The sequence below is a fragment of the Lissotriton helveticus genome, chromosome 8, assembly GCF_964261635.1.
Source record: "Lissotriton helveticus chromosome 8, aLisHel1.1, whole genome shotgun sequence".
NCBI lineage: Eukaryota > Metazoa > Chordata > Amphibia > Caudata > Salamandridae > Lissotriton > Lissotriton helveticus.
In genome coordinates this window covers 20569251-20586539 of record NC_136069.1, presented here as the reverse complement: position 1 = coordinate 20586539, position 17289 = coordinate 20569251, and the positions used below count along the sequence as shown (strand labels likewise).

At 49.1% G+C, this 17289-nt stretch overlaps 1 protein-coding gene across 2 annotated transcripts in view; it reads right to left on the bottom strand.

The window, feature by feature from the left end:
- The window catches only part of AGPAT3 (1-acylglycerol-3-phosphate O-acyltransferase 3), a 245970-nt gene extending 229097 nt beyond the window's left edge, over window positions 1-16873 (bottom strand). Inside the window, exon 1 of one of the 2 annotated variants that reach the window (XM_078656405.1) lies at window positions 16304-16873. The gene's annotated coding sequence lies outside the window, so the exon portion shown is untranslated. The remainder of the gene's footprint in view (window positions 1-16303) is intronic. The other variant, XM_078656406.1, reaches the window with a different exon arrangement.
- Between the last annotated feature and the right edge of the window lie 416 nt (window positions 16874-17289).

Sequence of the window (17289 nt, the reverse complement as noted above, 5' to 3'; positions counted from 1 at the left end):
TTCGTGCAGCTCACTGCTACGGTCTACACCTTTTGCCTTGTAGCTCAAATGTATATTTCATTAATTTTTACGATTAATAAAAACCATTACAAAACTTATAAAAATGACATGGACTATCGAGAGAGCTGATTGCATGGCCCTTACAGACTGCACAAGAAAGCGGTCAATGGCAGTCAAGATAAAGCCTTGTATGGCCACCTTGAAATTCTTTACGTCCATGTTATGCAAATGTCTAGGAATAAAAGCTGCACATAATCCAATTAAGACATGCATGTTGGCACACACATATGAATTCATGAGCATCAAGACATACAAATCAGTGCATATGGTCTGGAGCTATGCCTCGCTAAGTGGGAGAATGCATGCCCCCCCACCCTCCCCAAAGTGCATGAAATGAATATAATTCCTTGTAGCTCTTTATTGCCAGCTCTCCATTCCTGCCTGTCCTTGTCTCTTTCCAACTATCTCTCCACCATGCCTCTTTCCATCACGCCCCTTGTCTGTCACTCTCTGCCCTGTCTTTATCCTTTCTGGGTTCTTCTGTTCCGGATCTCATCTTTGACCGGCACGATCCGGTCTCAGTAATAAAAGCTTGCTTCCCTTCCTCTCTTTCCACCAAAGTATTAGTCGGGACAATGACTGTGTAAATACTCTCCATTTATGCTTTGTGATTACCATAACCAAGTAACGTGCTTTGATAAACCATGTGTTACTCAAGATATAAAAAAACTGCGGCCTGGCCTGTGTGCACCATAGGCAGGGCCGGACTGGCCCTAGCGGGCACAGGCGTTTCCCCAGTGGGCCGCCAGGGTTCAGTGTCATTGTACACAGGCCGACCTCGCCCAGCAGCGGCCTTTCTCATCGCCGCAGGAGGCGACCCATTGAATATAGGATTTTGCTCTCTCCTGTCCACAGGCTGTTCCTTTTCTACAGGCTATTCCATGTATAGATCAAGGTTTCTCATGTACACAGGGCGCCCCCCTGTATACCGGTTGCTCCATGTACACCCGAGCCTGCCTCTCCTCATCCTGATAGCTGCTGTCTGCTCCTGCCCTTGGTCTTGCACCCCGTTCTAAGACCGTGCCAAGGTTCCTGGAATTTACCCAAAGCTGCAGACCCCAGAAAGGACCCCACACTAAAAGAAACTAAAAACAAGCATATTTTTGGGAGTATTTATAAAGCACGTTTTTTATTTACATAGCCTCTTATCGCCGACGGCCGTCTCTTGGTTACTCTGTAGAGTGCGCCCCGCTAACAGTGGGTTTCTTTGCGGGGGAAGCCGGCCGGGAGAGGGTTTTCCCCAAACAGTAGTGTGTGCGGGACGGGCTGGGGTGGACAGCGAGATTCATTTTGGGCTTGTGGTGGTGTCCTCTTGTGCAAAGTCTCTTGAGCACGGGCTTCCCATGAACCCGGACTTCCCATGAACCCGGACTGCACCATTCACGTATGCTGTCCCTTTGAGGCTTACTGCCCAATGTACGCAGACTAACCCATGCACATTTGAAAGGAGGTGGTTACCCTTTTGCAGAGACTGTCGCGCGCGCACAGGCTGCTCCTTGGCACACAGGGCGGCCACCCTCGGCAGCCTACCTCATTTGTATACGAGGTCAGCTGTGTATAGATTTTCCACTGGACATGGGCTGCCCCGTGAACACGGACCGACCTATGAACACACGCAGTCCGCTGTGCATAGCAAAGGGCGTCCATGCTTGTAGGCAGGCCGCGCCGTGTACACCATGCAAGATAGATTCAAAACCAAGGCCTATACCCATCTTGCTATACCTACATGGCATAGCATGCTGTCTATGTAGGCAAGCGCTTCAGTGCCACACGCAGTGATAGCGCTATATACATATACTAGCAGCCCGTCCCGACGTGGTCCGGGTATGAAATAGAATGCGTGTAATAGGCAAGGGAAATTTATTTTGAAATCTCGCGGTAGAGAATTTTTTTTGCATGAAGTGTCACAATAGTTAGGCATGTGTGTGCAGATACTGTGTACCTCGGAGTAAGAAGTATTAGCAGATGTCGCTAGTGTGTATGTACTCCACTTCTGTAGGTAAGCGTGTGTGAAAGTGCATTCAGTTGTAAATTTCGTGTCCCCGCAGGCACGCTGAATCGAGTCATCCCCCGCTTGAGGCCCGGCTCCAGTTTATTTTGATGTTGTGCTTGTGGTGTAAAGTCGTTGATGGAGAGAGTTGAGTGGGTGACAGCGCGCGCTGGAGACGCTGCACGTGTGGGAAAGTGCAGTCAGTTCAAAGGTTAGTGTCCCAGCAGGCGCGCGTCGTCGCGCCATCCGCCGCCTGAGCCCGGCTTCAGCCCTGGTTGATGTTGTGCGCCTGGTGTCAATTTATTTATGCAGAGAGTTGAGTGTGACAGCGCGCAGGAGACGCTGCAGTTAGTGTCCCCGCAGGCACGGTCCTTTATGGGGAGAGTTGACTGGCTGACAGCGCGCAGGATACTGTGCAGTTATTGTCCCCGCAGGCGCGATCAGTCGCGTCTGCCCCCGCCTAAGCCCCGGCAATTGCTGCGCCCATTGGCCACGCCCCTTGCTCCCGCACAATTGCCGCACCCATTGGCCTTGGATACGCCCCCCGGCCCAACGCACACGTTTGTTTTCCACACGCCCTCAAGGCCCGCTTTTTTTTGAGGATGTGCCGCGCCATTGTTGCCGGTTGTCGCGCCCATTGGCCACACCCCTTGCTGCCGCGCAATTGCCGTGCCCATTGGCCTTGTTCACGCCCCCAGCACAACGCACACGTTTAAGGAACGCTTTTTTGTTGTTGTCATGCCGCGCCCCGCCCACGCTCACAAGGGACTACTTTGCTGTTAAGGTTTTTTTACCTTTCAAATGTATATGGTGGACATCTGTATAGCCTATGTCCTTCTGCTACAACTGCCCTTTCCAATGCTGTATTGGGTGTTATGATTGGTGCTGTGGTTCCGTAGATTACCTGCCTCAAAGGTTTGGGCTCTCTCTTTATAATATTAGTAAAGATAGATAGATATAAATGATGCAATAAATGCCCATGCTGTCTTAGGCATAGGCTGCCCGTGTGCACAGAGTGTTCGCAGGTCGTCCTTTGCACACAGGCTGCCTCATGCACCGAGGCAATCCTTATGCACAGGCCGCACCCTGCACCCAGGCCCTCCCTGCTTAATCCGGAAAGTCTCTGGCGGCACCTGCCCTTGAACATCAACCATCATGCTCAGACTGGGCTCAGGCGCTTGGCAGTGGCAGGAGGCTGCACCCCACACAGGCTCCCCCCTAACTCACACACAAAGCAAACAAACAATACAATGAGCGAAGGAAGACATCTTATAAAACAGCATCACAAACAAAGAATGAATGAACCACCTCCTCTACTCACCTGGAGCCTGTTGTCATTCCCACTGCACCAATTAAAAACAAGCCGGGTGAAAGTGAGGCCGAACAAAACATTGCTTCTTTCATTTACTTGCTTCCCCACGAAATGGATCCCAAAAACAAAAACAAAAAAGAAGCCAGCGAGTAGTGCGTGCGCGCCACAGCGAAACATGTGGTTTCGATTATCGCGCCTGTGCACGATAATTGAAACCACGTGGCTTTTGGTGCGCGTAATAGACACCAATAGGCCGTGGGCGGAGCTATCCGCCCATCTTTGGCCAATTGCGTGCTGTCTTTTATTAAAAAAAAAAAGACGCATGCAAAGGTCAATCGTGTCGCACAAAAGGAAAAGCACAAGCATGTGCCATTCCTCGGTCAGCTACGCAAACCCCGTTTTTCACCTACTAAACGTCTCGAGCTGCGCACTGCAACGCTAGGCGCGAGACCTAAAAAGAGATGTTTTGGCCGTCAGCTGACTGGCTCCATAGCAGGCGGCTCGAGGAAGAAGCATACACAGCACGCAAGAGCTGCCAAGAGAGATCACGTGGGTTTAGTGGGTGAGAGGTCATGTATTCAGATTAGGAAAGCCATTCTGGTTTAAGGTTCTGCTTCGATCTAAACAGGAGCATTCATCAGCCAGCTGTGCAGGTTAGTGGACATTAGGACATACTTTAGAGTTGCCACTAACTGTACAGTTGCAACTAATTACCATCTGGTTCATGGGCATTATTAAGCAGATTTTCGGTTGATGAAATGCAATCGCCTTATTCTGGTATTTACGGCGGAAAAAAGCAACCGTCTCTAAACAAGCCAGTTTGTGGAGCTCAGTTTGAAAACGTGTTTACTGTTTAAAAATTGGCATAGCCTAAAGCAAATAATTTCATGTGCATTGATAACTTTTAGAGACAAGCACAGCTTAAATCTACCTCAAAGGGCACGTTTTATGAGCCTAAACTCATATTACCTTGTTAAATGTAGAAAAAGATTCAGAAGCCCGGTTTTGATTTAGTTTGATAAATAAACTGACGGGAGGATGTTACAGATATGCAAATAGTCCTTGACCAAAACATTCTGGCTCAGACTTGCTAAAGGTTTAGGCCTGCTCAGCAGCGGGTCACGTTTCTCAAGCAAAGTCTATTCTGCACTGAAATGTGATCTCTGTACCCAAACGAACCCTGTGCTCTCTCCCACGGTAATGTATACAATAGGGCGCGTTTGGGCAGCCAGCTGTTTGACTTAGCGGTTTGGCATTAAGCCATATCTAATAGGTTAGTGTGATCTGGCTTTTTGCCACAAACTTTAATGACATGTAAAAGGCAGCCACAAACAAGGAGTCATGCTGTATGTGGACTGACATACCTGCATGTAACATGTGCAAGCGATGGGAAGCGTATGTTTCTGGCATGACCTCCTTTTGTTCTAGTTTATTCCAAAGCTTACATTCTTTATAATAGCTTAGATATCTTTATGGTCCACGCTACTGTTTACTCTTTATCATTTTTTTATCACAATGTAGGCAAACTTTGTCAAAGTCAATAGGTTTTGCTGTTCTGTAACGCATGTGTACTGAGGCACAAATGCAAACAGGCGCATAGGCACAGATGCACAAAGGCATCCTGTTCAGCAGGAGACACCCCATGACATGAGTAAAACGGAGGAGGGTGATGTGCAGGATAGGTACCGAGTGATGACCACCAGAGGACCTCAGAGCACGTGCGGAGCACTGAGGGGGAGCCTCAATGGACTTCTAGGTCGGGTGCACTGGGGAATGCATCTGGGGGCGATGTCTCTCAAGGAAGCATCAGTGACGGTATACGATCATCACCTGGTGTTATGCATAAGATGAACACTGTATGATGTACAGCTAAGAGTCACAGGCACAGGGTGATGGTCAATTGGATCACTCCATTTACAGGGGAATGCACATTTTCTTGTCTGGTGGGTGGGCAGAGGGTGTTGCCTGAGACATCTTAAATAGGCATTAGTAGTTCATCCAGCCCTGTATTTTTTCTCTGTGTCCTCGAACTTCCATACAGATACACATGACCACCAGTAATGGCGCAAGTGGCTAATACCATTGGTGGAACCCATAGGGTTTTGGTCAACAGTGTCTTTCAGGTTGGGATTTTTAACCTAATGTAGAATGCAATGCTTGTGGCTCAAAAATCACAACTAACTGACGGTTTCACATATGACATAGGCTACGTGGCACATGGACATTTCAGTGGACACTTAAAAAAAAGCATTGGCATAGCCAATAGGTCTCGCCTTTGGAACCGTATAAATATTTAGTTATGCAGTACAATATCCTTGGTGCAACAACATCTACTGCTGCATGGCTAAACACTTATAAGGTCCCAAAGGCGAGACCTATTGGCTATGCCAATGCTTGTTCTTATATGCAGATGATGTGGTCCTGGTAAGCCACACATAGGTGGGCTTGCAACATCTCAATGCAAGATTACCCAACAGAAAACCTCCGGGAAATAAACCTTGAGAAAACAGTGATGACCATCAATGGTGGCAAGAAAAAAAAACTCCTGGTACTTGGGGAAAACATGGATCCAAACCACACCAAAACTATATGTACCTAGGCACCGAAATTGACATGGAGGTGAGGGGGGGGGGGGCATTTTGCCTCACAGAAGGTAGAACTCAAGAGAAAATGGATGGCAATGGCAGTAAAGCTGAGAAACCTTAAATTGAAGCTAACAGGACCGGTCCGGACACCTCTCTTCCAAGTGGCTCGATTAAAAATCCTACCAGCAATTACCTACGGAAGTAAAGACCTACGAGGCAGAGATGCCAAGAATCTAGACAACACCTTAGTAAAGGCTTACAGATTTATATTCAGTATTCCAAACTACTCATTAGCAGCACCGATTTGGCTAGAGTTTGGTCTAACAAAACAGTCATTGGAAAGACATGGTGCTTTCACTGTCTGCTGGCATAACACCAGGAATGCAGCTGCCAACACCCTCAATAATCTCTTATGGCTAGAGCTGCAGCACCCAAGCACGTCACCTGCCAGGAACTTTCTGTTAAGAATCTTTAATAAATACTGGGCTCTCTCAGGCTGGGATACTCCCACCAGTCACGCTGTTTTTTTAAAAACGTTTTTGGTAATCAATATAAAAGCCTATCACTGGTAGAAGACTAGGCCATCTTCTCAGGAGTAGCCATGCCTCTGAAAATTCAGAGGAATCCGCAAATGAATACAAGTAGTTATGGCCTGCTTCAACGCAGAAGACCTGCACCTCAACTGCAGGCTGGTAAGATTTCTCGTGCTGTTAGAAAAGAAAATGCTAAGAGCCAGCAAATACACTTCACTAGCAGCAGGCGTAGCTGCTACGGAGGAGAGCAACCTCTAACCCAAAATCTAAAGCTGGGTTTGTATCCATTGTACTTTATTCCCCGTGACCCGATCTTTAAAAGTCAAACTTTGCTATTCACATGACAAAGGGATATACTTGGTCTGCTTATGGATGCACTGCACTTGCTACATGTAAGTAAGAGCCCAGGCACCACCAAACGGGCCTTCTTGCTAAGAAAACTGCTGCTAAATACTTTTAAATTAAGGGCAGTAACGCTTCACTATATCATCCGCATCCAGTGCCCTGTGTCTCAACTTCTAAAACCACATTTCCTCACAGCCAAGACAAAGCACCTATGCGCTTTGTAATAAGTAACCCCTGAACATTGACAAATGCCCCCCCCCTCAAAAAAACTGCTGTTAAACACGTTTGAACGTGTAGTTATGCATTTATCATAATTTTTTAGGTCTCGCCTGTCGATGCGCATGCGCATCGAGCTTGCGAGCCTATTGCGGCGTAAACAACTTTTAACTAAGCAGCAAGGAATCGTGGCGATTCCTTGCAGTGCCCGTGACTTTTAAGCTCAATGCGCATGTGCATTGAGCTTAAAAGCGCGTGCACAGCCGCAATCACCGTCAGCCGCATTCCTCCGACACCTTTTGAAGTGAAGCTTAGCTTCACTTCAAAGGCCCGGCTTCTTAACACCCACATGCCGCTCTCCCCGCTCCGCCCCCTCCCCTGCCCGCCTTGTGCATTTCTTTCTCGGCCTTTAGTCGTCACTCTCCCTCAGAGCATCCTCTCCACCCCCTCCCCTGCTGCTCTTTCACGCCCCCTCCCCTGCTGCTCTTTCACGCCCTCTCCCCTGCTGCTCTTTCACATCATTTTGAGCACAAGTGAAAATAGGGCTGGAAATTTTGTTGCAGGGCTCGTTTTCATTGCTCATCATTGCGCACCTTTTTATTAGCTCAGCAACGAGCCCCACAGTTTCTTTTCAGCATTCAAGGACTCTGGCATGGGAAGCCTCAAGAACAGCGTGCGATGGCAACTCCTCCCGGTCTGGCCTTTGCACCCTATTGTGGAATTTGCGTCCCACCGAAGCCCGCCTCACCGGCTCTTCCAGCAGGCTGCTTCATGTAAAATCCCCCCCTTGCTCTACTTGTAATCACTTGACTGTAAGGGACGTCTGCAAATAGCAGTACACAACACAGTAAAACCAACATGCAGGGATTGGCAATTTAATTAAACTCACAATCTCGGATGTGCAGCTTGGGGCACTGCATGGTCTTTTGTTATGAGAAGCCTCGAGAACAGAACGCGGTAGCCCTTTCACCCAATCTGGGCATCGCAGCCTAGTCATGGAATTTGCGACCTGCTGAAGTTCCACCCAACAGCTCCTCATGCTGGCTGCTTCACAGGAACAAGCCTCTGCTCTATTTACAATCACTTGTTTATTTACATGACTGCCACGGGAAAATAAAGACGCCGATCAAAGGGGGTGAATAGAGAGGACCCTATTCCATTTACTGCTTGTTCTGAACGCCAGTTTCACTTTCGCGGTTGCGTCACTTTCACGGCCGCGCAGCCAATGCTTGTTTTTGTGAGCTTGGGAACTGAAGACACTGATTGCTTGATATTTTGATTTTATTTGTATTATGTTATTTATAGTATGTGCCTTTCCTTCCAGCTATCCGCTGCAGAAAGCCTGCATTCTTCCTTGTTTTAGCATTCTCCATTGTGTATCTCTCCTCTCGTGCTGCTGCTTGTTCCCGTGTGCGCCTCCCCACCCCATTCCATGTTGCACTTGCCCGTATACTTCTCCATGTTGCATCCACCCTCCCCTGTCGTTCTGTGCCCCCCTGCCCTCCCGTGTGTTGCTTCCTTGTGTCACCCTCCACTTGTTGAATCCATGTCCCCCGCCTTCCCTGTGCTACTTGCGTGCCCGTCTGCCCTGCCCATGTTGCTTCAGTGACCACACCAGCCCCCATATTGAGTCTGATCCCCCTGTTGCTTCACCCCATTACTTCTGCTCCTGTTGCTTCCTCTCCATTTACACCCAATTAAAAAAAGTGTTTTGTTTTTAGTTATTGATTTGAATTTCTACAGTAACTAAAAAAAAAATATTTTTGTAGAGAGGATGCAGACTGCTATGTAAAAGTTTTTTGTTTTACTTCAGCCATGCTGCACAGCTTCAATGATGCTGCACAGTGTGGTATTCAACCATTGCCAAAGCCAATAAGTCACAACGATGATACCTATTGACTTTGCCAGTGTTTGTTGCAGTTGCCTTTATACAATGTTTAGGTTACAGTGTAGCATTGTAACTTTGAACAAGGAGTGCTTGGTTAGGTTGTGATTTAACCTCGTCGCATTCAAAACACAATACTCCCAATAAAATGTGTGCGCTTTTAGTTAAAAGCATGAAAATGTAACCAGCCATAAAAGAGAAGGCTCCGAGATAGGTTAGCGAAATATCACAGGAACATCAAAAGTGCTGAGGGGGCCAACAAGCATATACATGCTCTACAGCACCCACCCAACGACCAGGAAAGCACTTTTTATACTTTAATTTTTAATATGCTGGTCCTTAGTACACAAGTGGCATACAATAGTTTACTTGCACCTGCATCCTTCAGACTACAACTCCCTTTCAGGACTAGTTACATTTGCGTCTCTAACTGGATCTGCCCTTAACAGTACCAGTGTATACTTTCTGTCCATCTGTGGATTCCTTTGGCGTTTTACACCCCAGCACACTGCCCTCCAAGAAGCCTCGCTCCTCAATGAAGGGCTGAATGCCAGGGGTTGTGGCAGTGGCGGCTGGTGGATTTTGGAAGTTGTTTTGCTGGGCATACAGTAGCACACGCCTCAGAGTTCAAAAGCACTCCATAGCACCCAGCTTCAGGCTTTGCCAACCCCTGGGCCGTGTACCTTCACAGGCTTTCAAATCATCCGTGAGCACATACCCTTAAACACGAGCTCAGGCATGCAAGCTAACATACACAGACACAGTCGCAGGCACGCACCCACACAGAGACAGTCATACAGACATACTCGTGCACTCCCCAGCACACAGATAAATACACACGGGCTGTTAAACACAATACGCATTAGCATAGCCAATAGGTCTCGCCTTTGGGACCTTATAAGTGTTTAACCATGCAACAGTTAATGTTGTTGCACCAAGGATATTGTGCTGCATAGCTAAATACTTATAAGATCCCAAAAGCGAGACCTATTGGCTATGCCAATGCAACGCCACTCAGCCACGCAACGCCACTCAGCCACGCAACGCCACTCAGCCACGCAACGCCACTCAGCCACGCAACGCCACTCAGCCACGCAACGCCACTCAGCCATTTGCAAAACGAAAAATGTCAAACTCTTCTATTGCGAGACCTATTGCATTTTCAATGCTTGTTTAAGATTGTTCGTATGCACTGGTTTTAATTAACTATGCAAAATAAAATTACTACTATGGTCGTTGAACACATCAGTATCTATCCCTACACATCCGCTGAAACCCTACACAATATGACCAGGAGCTGCTATGCTCAGCTACCTCAAGCGACCAGGTGCAACGCTTGCTCCAGTAACCTATATAATATAATAATAAAGCTACGCCATAATGTGCAACAAGACCAACTCCTGCTGTTGGTTAAACCCCCTACACAATAGCACCTGGAGCCACTGAGCGTAGTATCTTATGCAGCCAGGTGCAACCTATGCTCTGGTGTCCTAAACAGTATCGCTCCAATACCATTCGCAACAAGATCAAGTCCTTCATGTGCTCTGGTTCCAGAGACAATTAGACCAAGAGTCATTGTGCTCTGGACCCCCATATGGCCAGATACTAGGAATTCTCTGGTACCTCTTATAATAAAATCATGTGCCAGCCAAGCTCTGATAACCCATGCAACAGAACCAAGTACAACAGTTGCTCGGGTACTCTTTAAAAACATGCATTTGCACTGCAATAGGTCTTACATTAATTAAATGTCGAGCTATTGCTTAGCAAATGTAAAAGAAATGCGGCGCCCGCTTGCCTTTGTTTTTCCATTTATTGACTTTTGCCGCATTAGCTGCACGCCGCACTTTAGCTTTAGATGTTTTAAAACTAAAGCGATGCATGCTGCCTTTGCCACAAAAGTCAACGCGGTGTTGTGCAGGGGGGTGGGGCATGTCACAGGAAGGACAGCAGCAATGACGGGAAGGAGTGTGAGCGAGCAGGAAACAGATGGCCATCCAAAAAAATAAAAATTAATGGTGATATCCGCTGAGAGGAACCAAGCACACCAAGGTGGGACAGATTGACAGTACTGATCAACCAGAGTAAAGGAATTTAGAAAGGCAGGCCAACTAACCAACCAGAACCGCTGGGCGTGTTGAATGCCCTTAGCCAGAATACAGCAGGTCTCAGAGACAGCGCAAGCGCTGCCTAGACGAGACCTAAAAAGGGCCAGGGGTTTTACTCTGGGACCTGGCACACAAGAAGACTGTGGGGTACCTACAGACTGATGCCCTATACAGCTAGGTGTGCCCAGGGACTGGGACCATACACAACAGAAACGGGTTCTACCCGTGTGATGCTTCCAAGATGTACACAGTAATCCGAGCTTTGGCAAGGATTACATATTTAGAAATGTCAATAAAGCATTATCTCACATGACTAGACTTAGCCCACACTAAGGACGCCACGTAAACATAAGCAGGAGTCCAAGATACATAGAAGGTAGAGTTACAATGAACTGAAATTGAAAAGAAGAACAAAAGAAGAATCCCTGAACTGGTTCAAATAACCTGCTGCGACTCTATGGAGCTAAAAGCAAGACAGAACTTAATTTATTACAAGAGATGGTGCACAGTCTCCCCGAAAACCTACAGTGAGAATCTACAACTATCAAAAAATAATGAAAAAGTGCAGCATGTGAGAAATGAGCACAGCGGGAGGTCCTGAATACAGTCATAGGAAAGTAAGCACAGGGTGACAGACGTAGGATAGGGTGACAGGCGTGCAGAAAGAAAGAAGCAAGCGAGACGTACAGAACGAAAGAAACAAGAGAGGCGCAGAAAGAGGACTGCGGATGAGAAACATGACTAATGAACTAGTGGAAGGTGAGAGAACGCAAGATGAGGTTTGACTGACGCTGCGAGGGAGGCAGCAGACAGGAAAAAGAATGAACTAGCAAAGGGTGAAACACCACAGGAGAGAGATCAGGAGAGGCCGGCGGATTTAGGCACCTCAAGCCAACATAGAACCAGCAAAGGCTGAAACACTAGATGAAAACAGAGTAAGGCAGATACAGAAGCAAACAATGAGCTTAGCAAAAGCAGAATTCTCTCCCTCCCCATAGCACCAAATGCAAATAAAGTGTTCTTCACTTTACAATTACTGACAGCAGGTGACAGTCCAAGGCACCAAAACCTAGAGAGAGCTGCTGATGCCAGAGTAGAATTCACTTGGAGACAAAGCTGCAGGACACCGGCAATGAGCTACAATAAAGCAGCACTGGAAAATGAGAGAACGTGCAGAATACATGGCCTTGGGCGACAGAGTAAGGCGCCTGCGGCCTGGAGACAAAGATGCCTAACACTCAACGAGCAACTGGAAAACAAGAAAAACTACAACATGGGAGATAAAGATGAAGAATTCATGGCCTTGGGTGACAATTTAAAAGGCACCCATGGCCTGGAGACAAAGCGGCAGAAAATTGGCAACGAGCCACAAAAAAAAAAAAAGAAAACTCTCAAGCCCAGAGATAAAAATGCAGAATAGCTGGCCTTGGGTGACAGTGTAAGGAACTTAGAGCCGGAGACAACGTTGCAGAAACTGGCAACGAGCGACAGTAACTCCAAACTGCGAGCTAAAAATACAGAAAAACTGGCTCTGGCTGACAGTGTGAGACACCCACGGCCTGGAAACACGACACAAGCACAGCGCAAAGCTCCCCTTGAAGCCTGGAGACGGATGTATGACGTTACAGCGCACACTTTTACAACGCACACCTTTACAACGCAACATCCATTACAACGCATGCCATTACAACGCATGCCATTACAACGCATGCCATTACAACGAAATTTTAAAAACTACATTTACAACACATTCCATTACAACGCATACTACCTTTACAACGCATACCATTACAACGCATAACATTACATTGCATGTTTGTTAAGTATTGGGTGGTGTAGGGGTAAAATTTACTATTCTAACTCCAGGGGGTGCAACAGTAGGGTAAGTGTTGGATAGTGTAGGGGTAAAAATTACTATTCTATCTTCATGAGGTGCAACAGTAGGGTAAGTGTTGTATGGTAATGTTATGCTTTGTAATGGTTTGCGTTGTAATGACTGAGTTGTAAGGACATGCGTTGTAGTGATGTGCGTTGTAGTGTCATGCGTTGTAATGGTTGCATTGTAAATGCATGCGTTGTAATAGATGTTGCGTTGTAAAAGTTTTGTTGTAATGGTAGTGCGTTGTAAAGGTTGTTTCCCCCTGGAGACATCACACGGCCCCGGTAAAGGGATCACAGCAGGAGAGGGCGAGGCAGAGGGCCATGATGACAGACTTACTAGATGCGGGTCAGAGGGCCAACATCTGACCAGGTACGGTGGGCTAGAGGGAACATAGCGAGAAGGGCACTTGAGGTCGGAGGGAAGCAAAGAGGAGAAGGGCTCCAGGCCTCAAGCCCATTTTCGATGATAAATGCTTGACTCGGCACATGGCCCCGGCCATGATGTATAAGCAGGAGGGGAGGGGTAGGTCAGAGCATCAAAAGAACAGCACGGCAGGACAGAGAAACAGGAGAACTAGTAGGAAGAACCCTCTATAAACTGATCTCAGGAACAAGCAACAACCCGTAAACTGGGCCCGAGAACCAGAACTCCTCAGTCCCTTTAAACTGGAGCCAGGAAATAGCAGCCTTCCCTTAACTTACTCCAGGAAACATTCCTCATTATAGTGAGACCAGAACCCAACACCCCTGCATTTAAACTGGGCCCCAAAAACCAGTACTCCCTCACCTGAAACTGGGCTCTGAAACAGCACAAGCGATATATATTCAGATCAGAAAACAGAACCCCCTAGACCAGTCAATGCCTAAACTGAGCACATGCACGCCGGGGTCTCCAGCCTCTCGACAAGGCCCAGGAGTCTCCAGCCAGACAACACGGTTGAGCACGCAGGAACCAGCATCTGCTCCCAACCGGCCCAAAACCGGGATACAATTCAGCACCCCACTCACACCCAGATAACACATGCCCACGAGCCGCCATACCTGCAGACAAGCGGGAACCTCGAGACAGTTTCACCAGCCTTCTAAACCAGGGTTAAGAGCCACTGTCATCACTCCTCTAAAAACACTAGGTCAAGAAGCAAGCGGGCCCCACCCCCTCCCTGCCGAAACCAGGAGCAAGAACCCCCTCTAAACCAGGCAGAGGGAGTGGTGTGCATAAATAATTTACAGCTGGCCAGCCTGCACAGGCGAGGAAGCAGGCAAGCACACTGGACAGAGACCTCACCATTGATCAAAGAAGAGAGAGCTGAAGTCAGCTCCTCCAGGGCACGGGTGGCTGGAGCCGAAAAGATAAACTTCTGCAGGAGGAAGAAGCAGCCAAGAGCAGAAACTGCCAACTTGCATACAATCAGGAGTGTACAAATGACAACCCTGACTGCAATTAGTTCTCATTCTAAGAACTACGGAAGGTTTAAGAGCATTAACTACACTTCAACTCCTCCCTATTTTAGTATGGTGTCCCTCTTTGCATCACTGTAATACAACCTAAAAAGGTGAAGATCTACAATACTTCAACAGCTTTTGCCAAATACAGAATTCACCGTTTATGGGAGGGTGGGGGGCAATTACTTAATTTTATAACTGAAAAACTACACATGATACCACAGGCAATGGGTGTAAATAAAGTGAATGAGCATAGAGAACTGGAGAAGAGCATAGATACAGGGGGAACAAGGCACTATTGTGGTACGTCCACAGATAGGAAAATAATAAACATCTAACTTCTATGGACCAAGAAAGGGATACATACAAAGTGTTTAGAGACAGGTGAAGAGGAAGACTTAATATTGGACAATCGATGTACATCATGATATATACTAATAAAAAACGAAACTGCATGTCTTGTTGAATCAGCCCAATGTGACCTCCTCTCCCAACTCAGAGTTATAAATACATGATTAGGCAGGCCCTGCGACCTTGGACTAAAGCAACTGATTGACAGATCACAAGTGGGGGTGGGGGGCACGCAACCCTTGGACAAAACACACGTACGGGAAAACACAGATCGATCCCACAGATAGGCATCCACTCCACAAAGGTCGCAGGAGATTGGTCCAATAAACAGGTTCGGCCAGAGGGGCGCGCATTCTCCAAAACACCATAAAGTCAGATGCCACACTGTTAGGAATACACAGCCAGTCAGAACACAGCATGCACATTACACATGGTGATCACACGCGCTTCATGAGCCACATCTGGACACATACACACTGGCCCTGCAGTATGTTCACACAAGAACTGGGCCCACATGCGATCCTTATCTTTCAGCGCCAGGATACTCCATGGAGTCGCAGTGCGCTTTACAAGTACACCCACATTACTTATCAAACACCACGTTTAATGGCCCCGTGACTAAGCCCAAACTTCTTTCGCCAAAGGAATGCATAAATTGTTTTATGCTACTTTATTTAAAGTATAATAGGATATGCAAAACCAACGTGGTCCAAGACCGACTTCAGACCCAAACTATGTTGCTGGATCTCCCAACTGCTGCATTAAAATAAACAACTATTCCTGTTTTGCCAAACACCTCGTCTTTCATTTTTCAAAGGTAAATTCATATTCGATGAACAAGACCAACAACGTGTGCTAAGGAGAAATATTTGAGAGATATGTTAACTAAAGTGGAAGCAGCTTCTTCATGCACCCAGAAGAGAGGTCAATGGGGTAGACGCTGAAAATAGAGAGGGAGGCTTACATCCCTCCACTAAGGTGAACGTGATAGGTACAGAGAGGTCAGGGGGCGGACATAACATCCCTGAGCCCTAGAGTGAGGGTATATGAGATGTGAACAGAGAGAAGGGGCAGGTTTACTCCCCACCCTAAAGACAGGCGCATTGAGAGGTCCACCCCTCCCGAATCAAGGATACGAAGGACAGAGAAAGACACACGATGACTGTACATCCCCGAGTGTCTGCTCACTTTAAGCAGGATCGCATTCTGTACCGTGAGACCTGCACCCTTGGCAGGAGGCAGGGCTGAGGGTGCTGATGGCATCTCTCAACGAGCGAGCAGTCCCACCGGGGGACGTTTGACGTTACTCAGTCCTGGGGGGGCCCTGTTGTGGCTGGTCTTATAGTGAAGTCGTTGAAACAGAGGGGGCTGGCAGCAGCGGAGGCTGCAGCATGGGCTTTGGATGGGGCTGGTGAAAGGGGAGAGTCGTTAAAGGGGGTGAGGCCAACACCCCGAGGAGAAGGGGCGAGGCATCATGGGGTGCGAGTGGAGGGCTATGAAGGCGGCCGGTGCCAAGGGAGGGGGTCCGTGGCCCAGCCTCACTGAGGGTGACCCGAGCCCTGGCGGTGTCCCTGCCCCCCCGGAGCCCCCTTACCTGCAGCCTGGGTCTCTGCTCGGGGCCGGGGCGGCCGCCTCGGTCTCTCCTCCTGTCCCACGCTGCTGCTGCCGCCGGCGGCTCTCCTCCAGCGCCGGGGGACGCCCCCTCCGCCCTCCTCGGCCTCTGCCCCTCCCAGGGCCCGCCCCGACGGGGAGGCACCTCTGCCCGCTCGGCGTGGACCTGGACCGCCTCTAGGCCTCCCCTCGGAGCCGCCTCTCCCCTGCAGCGGCCACAGCTCCCGGTCCCTGTCCCGGGGCAGTCACTCGGTCTGCACCCGGCGGCCTCTGCCTGTCCCAGGGTCTGGCCGTCCCTTCCTCTACTCCCCGGGCAGACAGACTCGGCTCCCTCCGGTCCTCGGTACCACCGGGTGCCCCCAGGCCCGGCCCTGCTCTCTCCGGGGTCTGCGCCTCCCCGATGGTCCAGGCCTCAGCCGGGCGGGTGTCCGCTGCCCCTCGTGCCCCTCTCCGGTGTCCCGGGCCCCCTCCGCCGGTGGCCTCGACCAGCCGGTAGCTGCAGAGACAGCGCAGTCCGCTCTCTATGTCGATGTCCGCGCCGGCTCCCGCAGCTTCACTTCCGGGGCAGCGACAGCGCACTTCCGGGTCACAGAGCCATGACCCCGCCTCTCCCCGGTCTGTGCTGTGTCTCGCGCTCTCAAGCCCCGCCCCTCCGCGCTCTAGGCCATCCTCCCTGCCAGTCCCTCCAATCCCTGTCCTCGACCTAGCTGCAGAGACCGCGCAGTCCGCTCTCTATGTCGCTGTCCGCGCAGCTCCACTTCCGGGGCATTGACAGCGCACTTCCGGGCCACAGTGCCAGGGGGCTGGAGGGCAGAGACCCGTGTCCTCTGCTGAAGGAAGCTGCGTCCCCTCCCCACAGACCACTTCCGGTCAACGGCACTTCCGGTCAGCAGACCCCCGGCCGACGAGGCACAAAGCCCCTTTGTGCTGTGGAGCTCAGCCCGGCCGCAGGGGCGGGGCGGGGGTTTT